Raw genomic sequence first — 25,379 nt, 5'->3', positions numbered from 1 at the left:
GTGTAGCTTTGGCTATAGGAGTTAAGAACATTTTAATTCTGTAGAAGGAGCCCAGTTTTCTATTTACAGTTTTGACAGTATTGTTAATGTGGTTATCAAAGGTAAGGTTATTGTAGTGACACCTAGCAGCTTGGTGGTAGAGTCAGGGGATATAAGGGTGCCATTCTTGGATAAGATAGAGAATTCTATTGGGGAGGACCTAATAGTAGGCTTAAAGAGCAAGAGTTTGTTTTTTTAGCATCAAAAGGAGGCAGCGTTTTCCTAATTACCTCTTTCTTCCCCATCTCACCCCAACATCTGCACTCTACCTGAGGAAAAATTATTTGGAGTCTGCTTTTGGTATTAAAATACAACACTTCCAAGCAAGGATCCTAAATCTTCTACACTTTCTTGCATATTTGAGAAACATACACATATCTTCCCATTGTTTCTTTGTGAATTTCTTACCCAGTCTCTCTTCCTAATCATTTCTAACCTACTCTGACTGATTCCTATAGTTATCGTACAATATTTCATATTCCCTAATAATTATCCCTTTTTTAACAGTAGCTACCGCAGTGCAGGTCTTTCACTTAGGATCCCCCATTCCTTTCTCTATGCCTATTGTCTGATATCAATCATCTACACGGAAGGCACTATCTAGCTTGAAGTCCAAATGAATTCTTGGCCTCTACTCATTCTATTACCTTTCCCTCTCTAATTATTTGGTCCCAATAGACTGGTTGCTTTGCCAGTTTTCTCTAGTAAATTCCAGCCCCCTCTTGCCTACTCTCTCTACCCCTAACTGCAGTAATCCCTATTGGCATTTATCTCCTTTTTCTATTCCCATGTTGGCTTAGTTCTTAGAATACTTTCTGCTACTTTATGAATATAATATTCTGTATGGTTATTCTTATTCTCCTTAAGGATATGCATCCAAAATCCCAGTCTCTCCTTATTTCTTGAGCTTCCCAGCTTCTCTATCATCACTTTCAGACACTGAATTACAGCTTTCTGTTTGTGCTATGTATAGTAGCCTTAACTGTGTAGCTCTGAAACACTCATGCAAATCAAATAATCATAAATCAGTTTGTTCTGTTGGAATGATCAGTATATCCCACTTGACTCTTCCTCTCCCATATAACATCCTTCAACTCTTATTAATTACTTCCACAACTTCTCCTCTGGTTAATAAAAGTATGCCTGATCTGTGTATAAACCCAAAGGGACTAAAATATTCTCAGTGCTTGTATCTTGCCATCCATATCCATAAAACAGAGCTTCCAATTTCTCAGTTTTTGTATTATCTTTTGTTTAGTTTCTTTCCACATAACCTTAATTGCCATAACAGCATCCTTTTTAATCCCTACTCAAGTATTTCATTTTATCATGTCCCCATAAATATGGGTATTGCTGAACCAGTTTGTGTGTGTACACAGTTTACAGCTGTTGCCTTTTTTATCTTCATTAATTTTGTATCCCCAAAACCTTTAAACTGTCTCAGAATGTTCCACAGGACTGAAATGTCTTTTTAATTGGGTACAACATTGTTCTTGATTACCATTCCAATTATATCCTTGAATTTCTGAGTCCCTTATTTTCTTTGCAAGTGGTTCCAAATACAATACAAATAACAAAGGGGAAAACAGGACACCTCTGCCTGGTTCCTTTGCTCAAACAGAACTTATCCAAGAGGAACCCCCCACACACACATATACATACACACACACACACACACACACACACACACACACACACACACACACACACACACACACACACACACACACACTTCATTGGCCTCTGATCCCTGATATGTTCTCTGAATCAATTTACTATTTTATCAGGGAATGCAAATGCTTCCAGTGCCTTACTTATAAAATCCCAGCTTACTCCATCAAATGCTTTCTTCTGCAGCATGACCAGCCAACAGTGGTATTTTCTTACATTCTGCTTCCCTCTGGATCATCATTGGTCTACTAATGTTGTCAAATGTTTGCCTCCCCTCCACAAAACCATATCAGTCCATATCTATCAATTTTGGCATCACCTTTGCCATCCTTTTTAGCCATTATAGACAAACATTTTATAATCGTGGTTTAGGATCAAAGTGGGCCTGTATGAACCTGGATCTGATGGGTTTAACATTTTTAGGTATTACAGGCACTACAGGTTTTTTCTAAAAAGTTGGTGATTCTCCTCCTTTTAAAATAGTGTTAAACAAAAACTTCCATATCTTTTTCACTTTCTTCTCTCCTAGCTTCCAAACTTACACAGGAATACTATCTATTCATGGGGACTTTCCTGTAGATTGGTTATACATCGTCATTTTTCTCTCATCTCCTCCTATCCTAAGTAACCGAGCCTCATCATCCCTTCACCTTGGCATATTTAATTCTTCCATAAACATTTACATTTGGACTTTTTCTTGATTTCAACATTTCTCAACTTTATACAGATTTTCATACAATTTCCAAAATATTTTTAATACCTACACATGATCTCTGGCTATTTTCCTTGTCATAGGCTCCCTAAGCTTGGTAACAACCCTTTCTACTTTCTGTTGCCTGTGCCATTTTTCTAAAAGCTTTTGTGCTGTGGAATTATCAAAAACAGTTGCTAAACAGCAATCTTTCTAAACTCGCGCATATTATCAGTGTAGTCCCGTATGCTTTCTTTAGCACTCCGCAATTGCGTCTGTTCTTGTTCTTTAAGATTCCCCCTATTCTGCAATACTTTAACCTTTGTCAGTCCCTCTAAATAATGCTCGTTACTTCTTAACCATATTTCTTTTTCTTCCATTTCTGCCCTATTTTTTAAAATCCACTTTCATTTGATCTCACTCCATAGCTATATTTTCTGAAAAAATTTCTATTTTCTCTAACAACCACTAAATTTCTACTACCCCTTCTTAAAATTCCTCTCTATTTAAGAGACGGGTAGGAAAGTGCCAGTGTCTCATTTTTATTTCATTATCCTGCATTTTTTTAATTACTGGTGAGTGCTCTGAAATAGGTATTGGAAGCATATCAAAACTTTCAATTAAAAGCACATGTTCCTGTGAAATATAATTTCTGTCAAAGCCTAGCCCAGTTTTGGTACCCTGGGGAAATATGTAAATTCTCTCTGACATCCTACTACTGAATTCACATATTCCATACCAAATATTTTCATAAATGTCTTAAAAAAAATCGACCTTCTTTTATTATATTTTCCCTTATAGGCTCCCCCCCAGATACATCTTTACTGTTACAAATCAAATTCCAGTTCCCACATATAAGTAATATTCCCTGGTGAAGGCTGATTTCTCCATGAATTTTCTTAAGCTCCACTGTAGCAGTTTTAGGCAGAACATAAATACATGCCAGGCCAGCGTAATCCTTCTCCCTTCCCAGTAGCCTGTTCAAAACTACCATTATCATAATTTTTCCCCTCTTCTATCACTATTGGAGTTTCTCTAGCAATTAATATAAATACTCCCCTTTTTCTTTTGCTCCAGATATTCTGCTGAATAACCATCCTAATATCCTTTCTTTATCAAATTCATATGCTCAGTTCTTTCTAAATGTGTCGCCTGTAGCATAGCTATTCCAATTCTGCATTTTTAATACAGTTCACTATTTCTTTCTGTTTTGTATATACTAGTGGGACCATTCACATTTAAAGATAATATGAAAAGTGTCATCGTTAAGATAAGTTATTATCCACACCTGTTATGTACAACAGCTTTTTTAAATTTCTTGTTTCAGCTTTTGTTTTACATATATACAATGATGCTTGGCAGGCTGATCCTTTACAGTTGTTTCTTGTCATATACATTTGAACCTATGTCACATCTTACAAGACTTTTTGTTTTAATGAAAACCTCAAAAAACACCCCCATAATATATTAACTTGAAGCAAATACACAAAACTATGCACATCTTCAAATAATTAAGTTTAACCTTCCTAGTAGGAACAATTGTCCCAGTCTGACAAATACACTCACAGCCTTGAACTGACCTATAATGAAGTGGAAGCCCTGCAGGGATGGGAAATGAGATATGGAATGGGATGCAGCAACCAAGGTGGATACTTCAGATGAGACCTTAGGAGGGATAACACCGCCTGATGAGGCCAGAAAAGGGCAATGAGGATGAGAGAGGTCTTCAAGCGACGAGCTTTCTGTAAGACTTTGGGTATTAGGGGAATAGGAGGGTAAGTACAGAGAAGACCCGGAGGCTAATCGTGAGCAAGAGCATCCCTGAGTGACTCCCCTGATGGGAGCATCAGGGCAAAGTAAATGCTGCATTTGTGGTTGACTGGGGAAGCAAAAATGTCACAGGATGGTTGACCCCAGTGGTTGAAGATTTGCCTTGCCACTGACGGATTCAGGGACCACTTGTGGGGACTCAAGATGGTCCTGCTGAGTCTGTTGGCCAGAAGACTGGAACCCCGGGTATATGAGCCGCAAGAAGAAAGTGCATGGAAGTCACTGCCCATTCCCACACTCTCATGGCCTCTGCCTTTTTTTGATTTCTCCAGTCTTTTGGGTTTCTAATACCATGATGGGAATGGACCCCATTCCTAAGTCAGAGTATGATTAAAGTTCATGAAATTAGTATTATTTCACTCTTTGATGTTAGCCAAAAGTGCTCTTCGCAGTACCCGCAATGTGCACAGCAATGACTCCTTCTGCAATTCATACAGTATTACACGAATTGGTAACATATCTAAATATGATTGTAAATTCTTTTTTATAAGACCAGTTGCTCCTACTACTATTGGAACTGTCTGGGTATCTTTCTTCCACATGGCTCTGGTTTCTGCCTGCAGATCAAGGTATTTTATGACTTTGTCTCTCTCTGTACGCAAGACACTATAGTCACTAGGTGTGGCAATTTCAATGATCAAACCTACTTTTGTCTTCTTTTCTTGGATCACTATGTCCAGTTTTCTAGCATCTATCTTTTGGACTGTTGGTATTGGGTGATCCCATGTGATGTAAACTTCATCATTTTCTATGATTCTCTGTGGCTCATATTTCCAATGTTTTTCAGCCACTTTGATACCACAATGTTTGCACAATCTCCAGTGTAACAATCTCACCACATTATTATGCCTTTCAGTATACAGTCCCTCTGCCCCTCTGCCATTAAGAGTATCGCAACCAGCAATAAGGTGTGTAACTGTTTCCAACTCGGTTCCACAAAACCTACATATGTCTCTGCATAGAGGGTAAGACTGTGCTCCCCTTGCTTTTTGATATACCAGAAAACCGTCATGTTGCCCGTCTGAATTGCTATGGTCCCTAGAGGAGGCACTCCAGAAAGTCTTGCAACGTTAGAAGAACTGCCCTCATCTCCAGGACATTTATGTGCAATTTGGTCTCTATGGGGGACCACATGCCTTGAACCGTCCTGCCCTGAAAATGCCCCACCACCCCAACAGGGAGGCATCCATGGTCACTGTGGCCTTGGGCAGGGGGAGACAAAATGGCTTGCCTAGAAACAGGTCCTGAAGCTGAAGCCACCAAGCAAGATGATTCCTGCACACCTGAGTCAACGTTATTGTCATAGATATGGGCTGACAGAATGGACCACTGGACTGCCAGGGTCCACTGGAGAACTCACATGTGATACCTGGCGAAAGGCGCTAATGAATGGCAGCTGCCATACAGCCTAGAGTTTTGAGAATCAAATGAACTGATGGGCATGCTAGATCCAGCAAAAGACAGACACCTGATCCCAAATCAGTTGGACCCTCCGGATAGGCATTGCTGCAAGTCACTGATACTGTGTCCAGCAGGACTCTGATGAACTCCAGGTTTTGGCTCGGAACTAGATTGGACCTGGGTAGATTCACTGTAAAGCCTAGATGCTGGAAAAGACTGAGGACACACCTGGTCACCAGTGTTAGTTGATGCCTCATGGGAGCTATGAAAAGGCAATCATCCAGGTACAGAAAAACCTGGAAACCTTGCAGCTGGAGATGAGCTGCCACCACTGCCATACATTTGGTAAACACCGGGGGGGGGGGCTGTGGGGAGTCCAAATGGCACGACTCTGAAGTAATAATGACTGTCCCCTACCCAAAAGTGGGAGTGTCTTCTGGAGTGTCTGTCAATCTTTATATGATAGTATGCATCCTTGAGATCCACTGAGCACATCCTTGTGCAAGAGAGGCAGAATGGACTAAACAGTGACCATCCGGAACTTGGACTTCTTGACAGGTTTAGCTCACTGAGGTCCACAACTGGACGCAGGTCCCCAGTCTTTTTTGGCACCAAAAAGAAGCAAGAATAAGTTCCAGACCCTTGATGTCCTGTTGGTACCTCTTGAATGGCTCTTTTTAGATGGAGGTTTTGCATCTTGAGATAGGCCAACTTCCTTTGGTGGGGGTGGTACGTCTGGGAGAAATTTCTGAATTGGAGGGGTCTGGGAGAAAGGAATGGCATAACCCCTGGAAATAATTTTTAGCACCCACTGATTGAAGAGGAGACTTGTCCAGGCTAGTGGGTGAAGGGAGAGACTACCACCGACTGCAGAAGAGTCGGGCAGCACCTCAGGAGTGCTGGAAGGGCTTCTCTGAGAAGGGTTCATGAGAGACCTGGTTCTGCAGACCCCCTCTGCACCTAGTGCAGTGTTCTACCACTGAATCCCCTGCCCCAGTTTGTGGAAGAGAATTCCTGGGGAGCATCATGAAAGTAAGACAGAGTCCTCTGGAACCAAAGCTTCTTACTTCCCCTCTGGGTCTTAGAAAAGGACCACTGGGGAGTATAAAACTTGAACCCTACCACAGAAAGAGTCTTGCCTTCCTGCTCACTGCAGGTTAAAGCTCTTAACAAATGGTCCAAACAAAGTGAAACCATCAAAAGGGGCATTAGTGAAAGACACCTTAAAGGGTTCCACAAACCCACAAAGGCGAAGCCAGGCATGCCATCGGACAGCAATTCCAGTGCCTGCCACTCGAGAATAGGTCTCTGCAGTATTGGAGATCAGCATCATCGAAGCATTGGCTAAAGCAGTAAGAGTGGACAGCCTTGGAGAGGCTAACTTGAAGCTTTCTGGAGGCAACAACGCTGACAGGGAAGTGGTAAGCTCCAAAACCAAATCCCTTTGAAGCCGGGTAAAGTGGGCCAAATAATTAGTTGCTCTCAGGCCAAAAGTAGCTGAGGCAAGCACATGGTTTCCAAAATGGTCAAATCGCCTGGGATTAAAAGAACATATTAAAGTACTTGTTTAACATACTGATAACTTATTTTTCACTTGATTGGGGGTGGAGTTGAAAAAATTTAATTTCTGTAATCAAATTACAAAATATCTTTGGACTTTCTTTAATTCATAGAGTAAATAGGCTTTCATTAATTTTTGGGCATTGTTGTTTATATTGTCAAAGAATTTATCACTATTTCCTTTCACATTATGTCAACATTTGTACATGCATCAAACTCCCAGTCAAAACATTTAGTTTCATGCATTTCTTCAGGAGGATTTCTGTTGGCATAGAGACTGTACTGGAATCCCTTGGAATTTGAAAATGAGGACATAAAAAGTAGATTACTCAAAAGGGGATATCCTACTTGTCTGTTTGGAAGAATCTTATAGCAAAATTGCTGTTCAGTGCACACTGAACTTTAGGCATACATGTATGTATCACGAAAATATACTGGCACAAATTATATTTATTTTGTTACTAGCTGCTAGAACTTGCCAGAGATTTGGGATGCATGGCTAGGCTTAAGAAGGCCCTTGTGGTTGTTAACCTAGTAAACATCTATGAACCTATGCCCACAGAAAGAAAATCTAATAAATACATAGATGTGATTTTCAAACATTGGCCTATATTACTTGGTGATAATGCTGAGCAGAGAAGGTTCACACAAACCTAAGATTATTTGCAATAGCCTCTCCAGCTTGCAGAATTGATTATCTGAGGTCCATGTGAAAGGAGTCTGTAATGATTCCTCGGGTCTGTGAATTTAGGGAAAGATCTAAATTTTTTTGATTCAGAGTCATAAATTGGTATGTTAACCAGTTGTCAAAAATTTTACTTTAGGCAAACCATACAGAAAGTCAAAATCAGAATTTCAGAATGTAGCCTACAGCCAAACTCTTTTAAAAAAGGCTATAAATGGGAATGACTAATATTATTATTTTTTTTTACAGTATATAAGAAACCAGAAACATGCATTAGGATGATGCCTCTCATTTATTGTGTGAGGAAAATGCCAAATATATATTAAAATATAACACTTTACAGCCACCAAGGTTAAACACTATTACAGTGAAAATACAGAGTTTGATATTTTTCCACATTTGCTGTGCCGTTTTTTTCTCATTTTATAGGCAAACCTTTAGATGCATGATTTACATTCTAAGAATAAGCATTATATAATGTACACATTTTGTATTCACGTTAAGTATATTTATTTAAGTAATTGCTCATGAGGATTTGTGATTTAAAATAAATCACACGGTTTGGCTTAGTAATGAGTTTGAAGACTGATGGCTGCTGTGTAAATATAAAATGGTTTGCCCTACTCCATTTTATATTAAGTTTTAATTACACTTATACTGGTGAATGCCTCTGAAAGAATAGCATACATGAATAGCTAATTGTGCCAGCACAAATGTTCAGCTATAATCGCTTTGAGTTATCACATGATCCTTGAAATGTAAGAATCTAAGCTAATGTACAACCAGATGCATTAAGTTTAGATAACACCGTAATGTGGAGTCTAGCATAAATCACAGTATTTCCAGACTAAAGGAGACTAATATTTTAATGTATAGCTACGAGTAATTTTCTGTTTTTCCTGCATGATTAAATGTAATCGTTAATGTTGTTCTTCTTAATTAAATGTACAAGAAATTACTTGTATTTTTCCAACAAACTGCTATAAAAAAGAGCTTCACTGGAGTCCAGTCAACAGTCACACTTGTAGCCCACAGGTCTCCTAACAAAAGAAAAGAAATGTTTAGTCAAGCATGCTGGTAAGGTAACTACTTGATCAGGCAGTGAGGTAAAATTATTTATTTTATTTATTTTACATTTGTTGATCAGGACAGACCGACTGGATACATGCCCATTTTCAGTGGAGGCCCCGGAGAAAAGCTCCAAACTTACAAACAGATAAAGAGAAGCAAGTTACAGTATATGCACAAACATACTGTATTAAAATACAAGTTACAGTCTCACATTTCAAAAGTCTATGAAGAATACAGTTTATATTCAGAAATATATACAAATGTTACAGTTTATCTTATCAAACCTATAGGTGCAGATATATACAGAGCATCTGCAAAGATGTTATAGTGTCTCTTTATACCTTTTAGTATAAGAGGTATGTCACTGTGAATAAAAAATTGCAGGGATATGGAAGTAGATGAGGCTTTAGTCAGGGTTAGAGCAAGGACATAACCAGTGAGTTTTAAAATACTGCGTTAGATTTTTTTGAACTGATTAAGGGAGGGGTTCACAGTAAAGTCAGATGGGAGCAAATTCCAGGTTTTGCCTACTGAATTTGCAAATAAAGATTCTCCAGATAGGCTGTTAGCTTTAACAGACTGAACCAAAAGTTTTGTAGTGATGGATAATGTTTTTAAGGGAGGGCATTTTTTCTGGATGGTTAATAACCTTGAATGCTACAGTAAGTTGATTATATTGAATTAGCCTGGGGAGTTCTAGCCATCATAACAGGTTTAGGTTTTGACAATGTTGTGTCATGTAGGGAGTTCCTGTGGCAAACCTGGCAATTTGATTGTAGCAGCTAGAGAGTTTGCCAAGATTAGTTTTGTTCAAGTTAGTGAGTGTTGGTGAGGCATAGAGTAGAGTTGAAAGCATATGAGTACGGGCAATGGCAGACCTAACTAGAGGGGTGAGAAAAGGTTTGTTTTTGTATAGGGAGCCAAGTTTTTTTATTAACGGTTTTAATAATTTGGTTTACGTGCATATCATATTTGGGACGGTTGTCTATTATGACACCCAGGAGTTTGGTATACATATCTGGTGAGATTATGGTTCCATTGTTAGATGTTACAGTAAACAAAGGTTGAGAGGATTTGCGAGTAGCGGAGAAGAGATACAGCTTTGTTTTATTAGGGTTTAATATCAGCTGTTGATTAGAGATCCAGTTTTCCACTGTATTAAAGGTTTTCTGGGTTAAACTAAGGAGATCTGTAGGGGTAGAGGCCGAGCAAATCAGGGTGGAGTCATCGGCATATTGTATACAGGTTGCGTCTGGGATTACAGTGTAGAGGTCATTGATAAAGAGGGAGAAAAGAAGGGGAACTAATATGGAGCCTTGAGAGACACCAAGGGTAATGGGGAGAAAGGTGGAGAGTTTGTCCTGCCAAAGGACAGCCTGCTGTCTTCCACTAAGATAAGATTGAAACCACTGTATGGCATGGTTGTTTAGGGATATTTTGTTTAGGGTAAGTAAGAGTAGCTGGTTGTTAACCATGTCGAAGGCTTTAGAAAGATCGAGAAACAGGGCAAAAGATAGTTTGTTCTTGTAAAAAGCTTAAAGTATCCTGATGGAGTCCAGTTTCTGTTACATAGCTTTGGGTTTATGTTGTCTGACAGTAGAAATAAACAGTTGAATAAAAAGATATTGAGTTATTTCTTTTTAAGATAGTTTAAAGTAAGTTATTACTATCTTCAGTATTATCAGTGGCAAGCCAGCCTGGTTTGAAGGGCATATCTGATTGTGTCACTAAATGAAGGAACTTATTGCTCCCATTATGGCCAATGACAGAAAAATCTCAGTACCAAGCATACAGATCCAAAAATGTCCTCCAACAGAGTAGGTCTCTGGGGTGAAAAATTAGAGAGTAGAGGAGACAGAAGCATACAGACAACTATCATTCACTTCTTTGCTGATCTCTCCCACTTGAAGACAAAGCATGGAAAATCTGTACAAGCATACATTTCCAGTTTGGACTTTAACATGTCAAGCCTCTAAGTATAAATAATCTTTAGAACTATGTAGTTATATTTTAAAAATGCATTTAAAATGTTATAGCTTGCTTAGATGAAAGTTTAAAGCAATGTAGTATTCCAGATTTGCCAGGTCAATCTGATGCTTTCTCAAAATCTATAAATCTAATAAAGATAATACTGATAAAAGGAGAAAGATAATACAACTACATACACAGTGTTTAAAGCATATGTAAGATTGAATACAAGGATTTATAGCTGAAATAATAAATGTTTACACAGCTTAAAGGTAGAAGTTGAAAAGTCAAGAGAGGGAGATTAATCTTCTCTACTCTCAACCCTTGCACACAGCAGAAGACCTTCATTAGAAAGATGTATAACACTTCATGGTGACATTTTTACATCAACAGCACTTTCAGCAGTGAAACAGTTGCATCACAGGTCAAAACTCTTACAAATCATGCACAAATGGGATGATAAAAAAGGTTGTTTTTAGAACTTAGTTACATTTAAAGACTGTCATGACAGAACATTTCAACGGGACCGGAATAATGATTTACAAGCATTAAAAAAAAAAAGAGTAGTAAAAGTTAAGAGTTACAGAACTCTACATAACACTTACAGTCATACAGGCATTAACTCAAAAAGACAGCTGCACCACACAATGGAAAATCCAAAATACAAATAAAACCACCAGCTAGTATTCCAACAGCAACATTTAATAAAACAAATGCTCCGATGTCTCGGCCCTTACAAGCCTTCAAGGAGTATAACATTTTCAAATCACAACCTGCCTAAATACATATACCAATCACATAATTAAACATTTTACTCTAATTGCATCACAACTTAATTAATACATAAAAGTAAATAAAACATCTCCAACTGACTTCATTATTCAACCCATTGGGTGACATAGTGTTAAATTTTTAAATATAAATTGATTCTTTCACTAATAATTTATTCTTAAGATCATTTTCATCATTATACACTTTAATTTACTCTAAAAGAGTGCCTTTAAGACCATCACTATTACCTGCATGTTTTATATTAAAATGATTAGCTATAGCATTTTCCCTTTTATTTCTGGCTATATCTCTAACATGTTCTAACAATCTTAATTTAAAAGATCTTTTAGTTTCACCTATATAATATTTTTTTACATGGACATCCAAGTGTATAACCAATGCCCTCAGAATGACAGCAAAAACTATCCTTCACTTCAAAAATATGACCATTAATCTGTCTGAAACTCTGAATAATAAAGCTGCATGCTTTACATTTACCACAACTGTTTAAACCTCTCTGTATATTCTGCACAGGAAATGTTATTTTTGATTTAATTAATAAGTCTTTTAAATTTCTCCCTCTTCTATAAGACATCACAGGGACCCCTAATTTTTTCACAAACATGTCACTTAAACTCTCAATATATGTCCAACAGCCAACCAACACTTTTTAAAGTATGATACTAAAACTACTACATGTTGTGGTAAAATAAATATTTTTTTGTCCAGTCACTTTTTTTAACTTAATTTTCCTACTGACTGTTTTCTCATTGTATTGCAAATATATTCTTTTAAGAATTTTTTCCAACAACCTTCCAACATTTCTTGATCAAAATATCTGCTTTTGAACATATTTATAGTATTCTTTATTTCCCTTACATAGTCAACTTCATTACTGCACAGTCTATATGTGTGTACAAATGCACCAAAAGGTATGGAGCTAACAGTGTAAGGGGAATGACAACTTTCAGCCCTTAGAAATTGTACTCCATTTTCAAATTTCCTTTATACTCTGGTGTAAAGTTTTGTGTTATTACTACATTCCAAAACTACATCTAAAAAAGGAACAATTTTCCCCACCTTTAAACCATGAAATGCCAATCCAAATCTGTTGTTGCCCAACACTCTAATAAATCCTTCTATTTCGTCTTCACCACCCTTACATAAAAATATCAAGTCTATGAATCTATAATATAAAATTACATGTTTGTGAAAAAAATTCACTCCTATACACGTACTCATTTTCAAACAAGCCCATACTTAGGTTGGCATAAGAGGGGCAAAAGATGCCCTCACTGCTGTTCGTTTCTTCTGTCTAAAAAAAACAATTATTTTGTTTTTGGGGGAGATTTAAAGACAAAAGTCCAATAATTCTATAACATATTCAGTCGTTGGACTTTACCCCCCCAAAAATCTGACCGCTTCCAACCCAAACTGATGACTAATAATTGTATAAAGGCTTGTGACATCTAATGTTATCCAGTGCATGTCTTGGTCCCATTGTACTGTTTGAATCTTATTCAAAAAAATCAAATACATCTTGTATATAAGCAGGCAACAACTGAACTTTAGGTAACAAATAAAAATGCAAAAACTGACCTATTTTGTACAAAAAATATTCCCACCCAGACACTATGGGGCGCCCATGGGGATTGTTTAATGATTTATGAATCTTATGGAGCCAGTAAAAATGTGCCATTTTACATCCTGACACCCCAAACTTATTCTTTACATTTTGTTGGAGAAATATCATAGTCTCCCACCTTTTTCTATAAGATCCATATATTTTTCAACCGCTTTAATATACATAGCCATCTCTACTTTTTCATATATGCTTTCATCATCCAAATGCTTGTTACACATATTCATATACTGATCCACATTCATAACAACCAACTTGTTGCCTTTGTCGGCAGGTTTAAAAATAATATCCTGCTTGCTACTTAATGATTTAAGCATTTTCCACTCTTCTTTGGGTAAGATGAATTCATTATTTGTAAATATATTAAACTCTTTATCTAATGCAAATTGCACCATAGTATAAAAATGTTCCTTCATGTAAAAAAGAAGGGAGAAAGTTACTTTTACATATTATCTTACTAGTATCAAACATTGTATATGCATTCACCTCCATATCTGAAAGACATGCGTAAAAACTCTCATCTTGTGACTCATTAGAGCACATACTATAATTCAAAACTGATTCAACAGTAAAATCTGTATTCTCAAAAAATGTTTAAGATGTAATGTTCTAATAAACCTAAACAAATTAATCTTAATTTCATGCAGGCTGGTTATAACTTTTAACTCAAAAGATGCAATTTAATTCACAGTTGCTTGATTACTTTAAAATCACTAAATATGATAATTGGTTAGAAAATGCTTGATTATACAGACAGGGATTTCAAGTAGACCATGAATATTATGATCAAAAAACTAGTGAAACAGATGTAGTACCAGACATCGAACAGACCTTTTTTGCAGTGAATTCAGAGCTTAGACAATGCCCTCAAGCTAACAAACATTATAAGTAAAGCAAATATATGCAAGACGCTACATAAATGATTATTAGGCAAAAACAGATACCGAGCACAGGTGAAAATGTGCCTAGGATTTTTGCAATTCAGCCAGTAGACAGTTTGGAAGTAGCAGTAGTAAGAAAGAATCCAAACCCAGAGACATTGGCTGGTATCTCTTTGGGTATGATCTGTTATTTCCGTAAGCTGTTAGAACATATTAAAAAAACAGTGTTTAAAATACTGGGAATCGAAGAACAAACAAGTAAAGGAGGGAAGACATACACCTCTGGACAAGGACTGAGTAAGACTATGAAAGACTCTATTTAGGGCCAAAGGTAACTACTAGAAAGCCAATAGCTAACCCACAGGCAGGGCCGGATTTTTCTATAGGCTAACTAGGCTTCAGCCTAGGGCCTCAAGATCAAGAGGGGCCTACATTCAAATTGTTAGCAAAATTAAAATTACACTATTCTAAAAACAGTGAACACTAAAACACTGAACCGAAAATAAGGAGAAATTCTACGCATATGACTAATAAACAAACATAAAAATTTATTGGTTAATCAATGCGTTCGGCTCATTGGGTCTGTTCGTTTGTATATACTAGATTGCACCAAAGTATAGTTCATACGTTCACTGATTGCTATGGAAAATATTGACGTGCCTTATGCTACTAAGCTCTGGTTTGTTCTTGCATAAATAAAGTGCAGATTGGTGTAGATTGGAACAGACAAACGAACAGACCTATTGATATCCCAACGTTCGGATATATTCGTGTTACTTCGATAATATGAAACACGTGTTAATGTTATTAGAAAATATTCTTATTTTAGGATTGCGTACACGATCATTTGATTCTCGCCTTTTGAGTTCAGTAGGTTCAATACTTTAGTGAAGTGTTTATAGACTATTGAAAAAATTTTTTGTGACAATATCTTCATCTTATTTATGCACAATAATTAATAACTCAAATATTTTGTTCTAGATTCTAATCTAAGAATGAGTAAAAGATTTGAAAGTGGCACTTGCAAACGCAAGAAAAAGAAGCTACAAGAGTATGAGGCAAAGAAGCTAACACCGATTACTGCTTACATGCATGTGCCAACTAGTACTACTCAATTGGAAGCAATGCAGCACGTTGTATGTGAGGACACAGCCGTTGCACCAACTCAAAGTGAAAATATGGAACTAATTCAAGAGCAACTTACTGAACACGAATATACAAACGAGCCACAAGAAAATAATACGAATATTCAGAATTTTTTTCAGACACCTAATGAGAAACACCATGTTCAAGATGTTGCAAATTTAGATAGTGATGTCAAATATATGTCTACTGTAACAGATGTTGGCTTGTGGACAAATTTATCGCAAAATGATGCATCATATTGGGTAGAGAAGGGCCCTTCTCAAGTTCAGTATCACTGTGGACCATTTTTAAATTCTGAATCAGTCCAGATTTTGTACAAAAGCAATTTTTTATTCAACAAAAGCCAATGGAGAAAAATATACCCTAGAATGGCTTGTGTAGTCTCCCTCAAAAGGCCGCGTTTTTTGCTTTGTTTGTAAACTCTTTCCAAATATTGCATCTTCTGCAACAGCATTAACTTCTGAAGGGTTTAATGATTGGAAAAACCCTGCTATCATTCAAACTCATGAAAATTCGGAAAATCGTAGGAATGCTATGCTAACGTACTTAAGAGCAAAAGGGAAAACTTTAACTTCAAAGCTAGAGGAAGAAATAAGAAAAGAGCAGCAATACTGGCGTTACGTTATAGAAAGAGTTTTCGCTGTAATTTGCACTCTTGCAGAGTGAGGCTTACCATTTAGAGGAGACAATGAAAAGTTTGGAACTCCAAATAACGGCAATTACTTTGGTCTTCTAGAACTAGTAGCAAAATTCAATCCATTTTTAAGAGATCATATCAATCGATATGGAAATACTGGCTCAGGAAAACCTTCATATCTGTCTAAAACTATATGTGAGGAAATTATTCAACTTATGGCAAATAAAGTGAAAGACACAATTGTGGCGGAAGTGAAAAAGGCTGGCTATTTTAGCTTTCAGTAGATTCCACTCCTGACATATCTCATACTGATCAGTTGACCTTAATTATTAGATATGTGTCACCTGAAGACGGTTTGCCAACTGAGAGATTTTTAACTTTCCTTGAGCTAAAAGATCACTCAGGGGAAAGCATAGCTGATTTAGTATTTAACTATATCACTACTGAACTTGAAATTGATTTCAGAAAATGCCGAGGACAGTCTTATGATAATGCAGCCAATATGGATGGTAGATACAATGGTATGCAGCAAAAAATTATCGAAAAAAACAAGTTTGCAAGATTTGTTCCAAGCGCTGGTCACTCTTTAAATTTAGTAGGTCGTTCAGTTGTTGATTGTTGCCTTGATGCTGTTAATTTTTCTGGTGTTGTGAACGAAGTTTATATCTTTTTTTCGTCTTCCACTAAAAGATGGGCAGTTCTGAAATCACATTTGAAACCTCATTCTAAAGTGCCTAAATATTTATCAGACACTAGGTGGGAGGCACATGCAAAAGCTACAGAAGCTATTTTAGAAAATTACAATGATATCACCGATGTACTCAATTATTTATATTCAGATAATAATACAAAGGGTGATACTAGATTGAGGGCCAACAATCTTTTAGAGAAGATGGAACAATCTGAATTCGTGTTTATGCTCCATTTCTGGAATCGAATACTCAGACATTTTTCAAAAGTAAATAAAATTCTTCAAAGCCCTAATATTTTACTGAGTAGTTGTGCAGATTGGTACAGGTCACTTTTGGATATTTTATGTGGAATTAGGGAAGATTTTGATGCACTTGAGCAACAAGCAAAAAACACGTTGCCAAATACTGAATATAGAACTGCCAGAAGGATAATAAGAAGTAAAAGGCAAGGGAATTACGAAAATTCATCTGACCCTGATGCCTTAGACGAACTCTCTTCAAGAGATAAATTTAGGATTAAATCATTTATTCCTATATTAGATGCACTAGAATCAAATTTAGGAAGAAGAGCTTCTGTTTATGATGATGTAGTGAAAATATTTTCCTTTCTTGCCGATCTTACATTATCAAAAGTAGAACTTCAAAGAGGTGTTGAGCTGTTAATGCAAGAATACCCAGATGTCAACCAAAATCTTACTGAAGAACTATTTAATTTCCACACATATGTGAGACAAACGCATAAGCCTTCAAAAAATTCCACATTGTCGCATACAGACTTGTATCAAATAGTATTCAAAGAAAATATTCAAATGGCCTTCCCCAATGTGGAATCAATCTTACGGCTGTTTCTCAGTTTAATAGTCACTAATTGTACTGGAGAAAGGTCATTTTCAAGACTTAAAAATATCAAAAATCAAGTAAGAAGCACAATGACCCAGACGAGGTTGTCTTCATTGAGTATTTTGTGCATCGAAAATAAGACCTTCAGAAAAATAGATTTTGATGAACTTATAGAAGAATTCTGCGTGAAAAAGTTTAGAAAGAAATTCTTCTAATCTACTATTTCGTTTTAAATGTATACTTGGATTGAATCAGTTCTTAAATAAAATAACTATTAACATAAAATTTAATATGATATACAATTTGATATTTTCTTTTTTGTGATCTGGATTTTGTTTGAATAAAGTTCCATTTTTGGTTTAGTTTAAGACTTAAAATTCATAATAATTCATACTTAAACTTTAAATGCGAATTATTATGAAATAAATTTATCTGAATTGAATTTGGTTTCATCTTCAATGTATTGAATATATTTAATTTGATAGAAAATATGATAATTTTTATTGCGTATTTTATTTTCGTAGTCAAAGATTTTCATTATTTGAATTTTGTTTCTTTGTAAATGTTGTGTGTTATGTTTGATTAGTTATTGTTACAAGTACTATATATGGTGCTGAGAATAAATGTCCAAATAAGTGTTCCCGACTTTTTTTTATTTATTATCAGTGCCACATTTTTTATAAAGGTTAGTACCAATCACAACATGTTTCATTTAACATATTGATATATATCACAGTAATGATGTATTTTATTATCTCTCATGTAATTTACAAACTTAAAAATGGGAGGTGAAAGGGCCTCATAAGTGGAATAGCCTAGGGCCTCTTTTCATCTAAATCCGGCCCTGCCCACAGGATGTCAAATTATACTCTGATCTGGAGTCTTTCTGATCAGCTGCAGACAGTGTGAAGTCCCCTCTCTGGGCCAGTAATCAAGAAGCCTGAATCCTCATCATTGACAGTGGAGAGGGTCATTTGCTTGGAACAAAAATAGACGCACACAGCATTTCCAGATGCAGCTCTCTGCATGAAGCACAATTTCCCTTAAGACACTCAGTCCAGGGTCTGGATTTCTTTCTCTCTCTCTCTGTCTTTCTCCAGGTCCCCATTAGGACTCCCCACTGGCACAGCTACAGAGATGAGTCCAAAGCCAAGTGTCCAAGCCAAGTCCTCCAGCTCCCTCTCTGTGAAACCAGTCCTTTGTGTCCCTGTTCTAAGCAGCTGACACACACACTCTAAGATTTGATTTTCACGCACACACACCTGGGAAAGGCTGTCACAGATTTACTAGCTATGCCCGCTTTTGCCCACACTATAAGGTAGTTACTGCCACCAGACATTCCAAAGCCAGCTACTCTAAGGCTCTTGCATAGGTACCCTATTGTACTAAGTGAAATCAATATTAGTAAAAATGGTACTGTTTGAGCAATGCAGTAAGGCTTTCAGGAGTGGCCACAGAGTCATAAATAGATAAATGTACTCCCAAAGGTACAAATATTCTCTAAAGGACCAGCCACAATGAAAAGTTTAAATATATTTAATAATAAATAATAATAAAAAAAAAAATGAAAGTACTAATCATCTGTTTACAATAAACAACTGAATTTCAATCACAGGAAATATCAAGACAAAACAGATGAACAGAGTCAAACAGACACAGAAAAATAGTATTAAACTAATCTCACTATATTTTCCTGATTGATATAAATAATTACTAGTCCCTGGTCACTTACTAGAACAAGGCAAGATGAAGTAGGTGAGGGGTCCTTCTTGTCAGGTTCCAAAAACAGAATGCCCTGACACTTCTCTCTCATCTAGCATTAAAACATTATTTTTGTCCTAGATTATAGAATGACATCAATTACATCTGTCATCTGACTTCTGGTTCACATGCTACCCCCACTGCTAGAATCTGAACCAGAATTTAGCACATATGTGTTACCATACACAAGAATGGAGCTTTGCTGAGATGTGTTATAGGATCTGGAAGCTGTAAAAACCATAAAACACTTCCATTCTTCCTACAGAAGCTAATAAACCATCCTCTGGAACAGTCATTTAATCTCTGGCTGCAGTCAGAACTGTAAGATACAATCTTAATGGCCTGCCTTAAGTAATTTAACTTCTTGCTATTTTCCAAAGTTAGCTAGACTGAGATTAATCTCTTCTCGTCCAGTATCTAGTTAACATACGTAATGTCCTTCGTTACAATACAGTCAGGACCCACTGTTGGTACATTTTTTAACACAAGCAGCTTTACAAATACATTTTTCAATACAAGCATCTGTACAAATCAGTTTGATACACAAATTACATATAAATCTTTACATAATTCCAGCTAAGGGGCATATGTTAAACATCCACTGCCCTGCCTGGCATAGCTGGCAATACTTCACATCATCACAATAGATAACCGTTCAACTCTAATCCTGGAAGTATGACAGAGTTATAACAGAAATAGAAGGGTGTTGAGGAGGGGGATGCCACTGGTGGAGCCTGCATAACAGCTCTTGCAGGACAGACTAATCTTCCCTGTAACCTCAAAGCCTAAACCCATATCTGGCTGTTCCAAGGAACTCCTGTTGACTGCTGCTGCTGCCCTCTCCACAGAGGATAGGCAGCTTTGATAAAGAGATCCCCAAGCCTGACATAGCAGATGGATCCAAGGCAGTGATCAGTTTCATAGCCGTGAAGGTCAATGACTCTGATACAGAAAATTGCACAACACGAAATGGGTCTGGATGAGATAGTGGCTGAGAAGAGAATCCTGTGAGCTTCCTCTCAGTATAGGTACCTCGAATCATGTGCCTAGGTGACTTATCTTCAATAACAATTGGCTCAGTCGAAGATATAGATATTGCTGAAAAACTAGTTGGCTCTAACATGATAAATTTTTAGGGTCTGGCACCAGGGGATTCCTCTAATTTTCTCTACTTGGAATCTTGATCCCAGGCCTTGCTTTTGGACCTTCTTCCTTGCTGTGACCATCTCTATCTTTTTTGTGCTTATCTGCTTTTGGATCTGGTGGCAGCAAGCCCTTAATCACTAATTTGTTCCTCCTAGCTGAGAAGGCTTTGACCAAAATGCCTTGCAGTTGGAGCAGTCAGTTGTAAGATGTTCTACACTCAAGACAAACACACTGATTGTGTGAATCCTGTAGAGGGACTTCGTGTCTACACTGAAGGCACTTCTTGAAGCTCTTTTCTTTGTCTGTCTGCTACCCTCCATAGCTAGCAATACACCATTAAACAACCATCAACAATAATAACAAGAAGAAAAGCAACTACTAGAAAAAGGAAAGTATAACTCTAGGTGTATGTATACATATTACACAACTACTCAGCACAGAAAGACAGAAAAATCTAATCTTTAGGTCTAATGCTGTCTCACCGAGGAAGTAAAAATTGTAAAAAAAAATGGATTAAAAAGGAGCTCAGAATTCAAGAAACAGGGAAAAACTTGACTATGCAAAATGTTATAGAAAGATCATGAAATAACTAAATAATACATTTTGTAAAAGATGGAGAATTAGCTTTTGTGCAGAATGCAACCTCTTCTAAATGCTGAGGTGACAAATGAGATCTAACAGGAGTGTCACAATCTGGGCAAATGAGATCTGAGGAAGCTTCACAACCTGCTGTATTATGTGTAGGAACAAATTTAAAGGAGCACTAGTTTTGCTGGCTTGGATCCAACTTGTAGCTCAAGGGTTCCTATTAAATGATCGAATATGCATTCTTTCAAATGCGTCGATCGAACTTGAAAGCACGAAAAGGCGAAATAGTGAAATGGCATATAAGTGAATTCTTTCTCTGGGAAAGAAATCACTTGTCCGCTTCCTTTACTTTGCCATTTTCGTGACTGTAGTGCAATCTCGGAGTTGGTATATTTAAGTGGGGGAGGTGTGGGGTGCAAAGGCCCCCCCCCCTTATATAATGTTTTAAAATTTTTTTTTGTTTTGTGGAACAGCGATTTTTTCCCTTGGAAAAAAAAATCACTGCTCTAAGAGTTTGAGATTGTAAGCTTTCACTTACATGCATTCGATAAATCATTGTTCACTTTTTTTAAGCGTTCGATGATTTAACATAGACCCGTAGCTCAAGGACCCGCAAGTCAGATTGGAAGGACGGGATGAAGAGGATCACCTCTTATATTGCTCTTTTTCCATGTGGCAAATGCAATATGTGCCAGTATATAACAACCATACAAGTTTTTGAACATCCAAACATGGATTTTACATTTTCTCCTAAATGCAACACTACATGTGACACCAAAAATGTGATATATTTAGCCACCTGCCTGCAGTGTGATGCATTCTATATAGGCATGACTAAGAGGAAACTTAAACAGAGGATCTATAATCACGTCTATGATATCAGGAAACGCAAGGAGACGAATGCTTTGGCCAGACATATTCTCGAACATGAACAACATATGTTTAGCTTTAGGGTGCTACAAGTAGTACACATTAATAAGAGATGGGGTGATAATGTGAACTTGTTAGCTACCACAGAATTAGATTGGATTTTGAGGATGGGGGCACATTTACCCCCTGGTTTAAATCAAACTATATCTCTGAAACCAATCTTAGAAGCCAGGGTATACAAATAAATATTAAGATAGTATATATGGACGTAGTAGCAATGTTACCCCTTATATCCAAGTATATTTTACTTGGTGAACCAGAGCATTCATTTTTTGATGCATAGGTAGTTCCGTATCTAATCTATGGCTTTATTTGATATTCATAATTTTTGGACAAGCACATTTCTGGTCACATTGACACATGTTTTTGGCCTGCCTTTGATATAGTAAATATTCTTTAAAGTTTGCATAAGTAAGTGTTATACAGAGTTTTTTATGAGGTTTTATGAAGTTTTATGAGGCCTTTATATAGTTTCTATAGCCTTTATATAGCATTAATGAGTCCTTCACTATTGATTATTCACAATTAATTGTCATCATGTTTTATTTATTTATTTATTGTATATATTTTTATATATTGCATATACCTTATATTTATAACAATGGTTTTAGACGTGTGTTTTTTACATATTTATGTATATATTTCATTTTGTTTTATTATGAATGGAATAGAAAGTTTATATCATTTTTCATTAATATGATGTACATTCATTATATTATACATATATATATTGATTTTATACATATATTAGCAGCAATCTAGTTTTTATATAGATATTTATAGATGTATTATTTATATTTATATATATATATTTATTGAAATAATATTTTTATATGTATATTTATATTCTTGTATTAACATATATTTCATGATCAATTTATTTGATTGAATGGTGTTTAACCAAGGGTATTCATGGAATAGACACTCACTATATACTAATGGCTTCACAAGCTCTCCCTTATTGTTTTATCCAAAATAAGTTTTGGCGTGCCCCTTTTAAAAGATGCTTTTAGCAAGAATGATTGACTGAATAATTGCATAATACGTTGGTTCTAATCTGTGTATATAAGCAAGAATGTGAGCTCAGTAAAATAGATCTGAAGAAGCGTACTTAGTATGTGAAAGCGCTCATCTGTTTGTTTGTTTCATTAAATAAAGGTGTTATTCCAGCATTGGTGGTGAGTTCTGCAGTGTTTTTACTATATTGACTGCTTTGATTGACTGCAAGACTCTTCAGGAACCATACGGAGATTTATATTGTAATATTACACAACTACTCAGCACAGAAAGACAGAAAAATCTAATCTTTAGGTCTAATGCTGTCTCACCAAGGAAGGAAAAATTGTAAAAAAATGGATTAAAAAGGAGCACAGAATTAAAGAAACGGAAAAACTTGAATATGCAAAATGTTATAGAAAGATCATGAAATAACTAAATAATACATTTTGTAAAAGATGGAGAATTAGCTTTTGTGCAGAATGCAACCTCTTCTAAATGCTGAGGTGACAAATGAGATCTCAGGAGTGTCACAATCTGGGCAAATGAGATCTGAGGAAGCTTCACAACCTGCTGTATTATGTGTAGGAACAAATTTAAAGGAGCACTAGTTTTGCTGGCTTGGATCCAACTTGTAGCTCAAGGGTTCCTATTAAATGATCGAATACGCATTCTTTCAAATGCGTCGATCGAACTTGAAAGCACGAAAAGGCGAAATAGTGAAATGGCATATAAGTGAATTCTTTCTCTGGGAAAGAAATCACTTGTCCGCTTCCTTTACTGTGACTGTAGTGCAATCTCGGAGTTGGTATATTTAAGTGGGGGAGGTGTGGGGTGCAAAGCCCCCCCCCCCCTTATATAATGTTTTAAAATTTTTTTTTGTTTTGTGGAACAGCGATTTTTTTCCTTGGAAAAAAAAATCACTGCTCTAAGAGTTTGAGATTGTAAGCTTTCACTTACATGCATTCGATAAATCATCGTTCACTTTTTTTAAGCGTTCGATGATTTAACATAGACCCGTAGCTCAAGGACCCGCAAGTCAGATTGGAAGGACGGGATGAAGAGGATCACCTCTTATATTGCTCTTATTCCTACACTTTCATTCACTATAGGCCTTGCACATGAATTCCTCATCCATTCCCAGCATATTCAACTCTTAAGAATTTCTTCATGTGAAATTTGTTTTTTTTTTCCTCCAAAGCTGTAAACAAAAAAAAAAAAAAATCAATCCTTCAATCCTTTCTAGTTCTTATTTCTTCAATTACATCCTTTACACAGATTTCATTCACGTCATCCTTTTGCCTAAATAATCTATTTCTTAAATAATTCCTGGCATATACGCAGTTATTATATACTATATACCACTTGCTAATGCTTTATAGTCACTGGTCATAAGTGTACTAGGTCTCCAATTAGCAAATATCTCTGAGACTCCCTTCTTTGCAGTAAACTTACTATATCCCTTCATGCTTGTCAATTTACCATTCCTGAAACAATCCTTTTCTTACTGGCTTGTCTCACTTTTATTAATATACATTTTCTTAACTTAGATTTTAATGCTTGCCACCATTTCAACCACGTCTCATAAAATGGCTTCATACCATAATGATCTATGTGCAGCTTTTCCTACATACTTTTGTTTTTTCTAATAACAGTCTAGTTTACATATTCTCTTCTTAATGTTAACTTGCGCATCATCTATATTCACCATTATTGTGAACTGGTCAGAAAAAACACAATTTTTTTAAAAATCCTACAATGTCCCAGGTAATACTTACTACACCTCCTTCTTTAAGTCCCCCGGCCATCTCAGACCATGACACGGTGGCTTAGAACTCCTCTACAGTTCCAGAAAATCTGACACTGGCAATCCTTCCTCTAAACTGCCACAGCACATGCTCTCTAGGCTTTAATCTGTCAAATCCGATTTATTCTCCACAATGTGCAGAGATTATTTTTCTTACTCTAGTCTCACTCTGTACTGCATATTTGCTATCTCCATATTAGTCTTCTGCCATCCCCACAAATCCCAGAGAGAATAATGAAATTTCTTCCATTTGTATATATAGCAACTTTGGTCTTCCCTGAAAATATACACATGACTAGTTGGACTACCCTGGTTATTTATTTTATTCTACTTTTGTTAAACTCTTAAGAGTTTCAAGGCCCTAATTATGAATTAGGCAAATATGCAGACTCAGCAAACCTCAGATCTTGTGTGCCCATCAGATGAAAATTCATACCAGTTGCCTCATAAGACACAGTTTCTCATGAAAATAAACAATAAAACAAATCTTACAAAGTTCTTCCTCTCTAGCAAGCATAAATATGAACCGTCTATGGTCACACATTAGGGTTTGCAAGCAACAGGTGCTACTGCTTAGACATTAAGATATAGTTGATTATGTACTTTAAAAATATGACACAATTATC

General features: G+C 36.4%; 1 protein-coding gene across 1 annotated transcript in view; it reads right to left on the bottom strand.

Moving 5' to 3' along the window:
- ALG6 (ALG6 alpha-1,3-glucosyltransferase) overlaps positions 1 to 25,379 on the bottom strand; it is a 692,991-nt gene that overhangs the window by 229,685 nt on the left and 437,927 nt on the right. The window lies entirely within an intron of this gene.

Source organism: Protopterus annectens, chromosome 10.part0, assembly GCF_019279795.1.
Source record: "Protopterus annectens isolate FY-2018-M chromosome 10.part0, PAN1.0, whole genome shotgun sequence".
NCBI classification, from domain to species: Eukaryota; Metazoa; Chordata; order Ceratodontiformes; family Protopteridae; genus Protopterus; species Protopterus annectens.
This window is presented reverse-complemented; position numbering and strand designations above follow the sequence as displayed.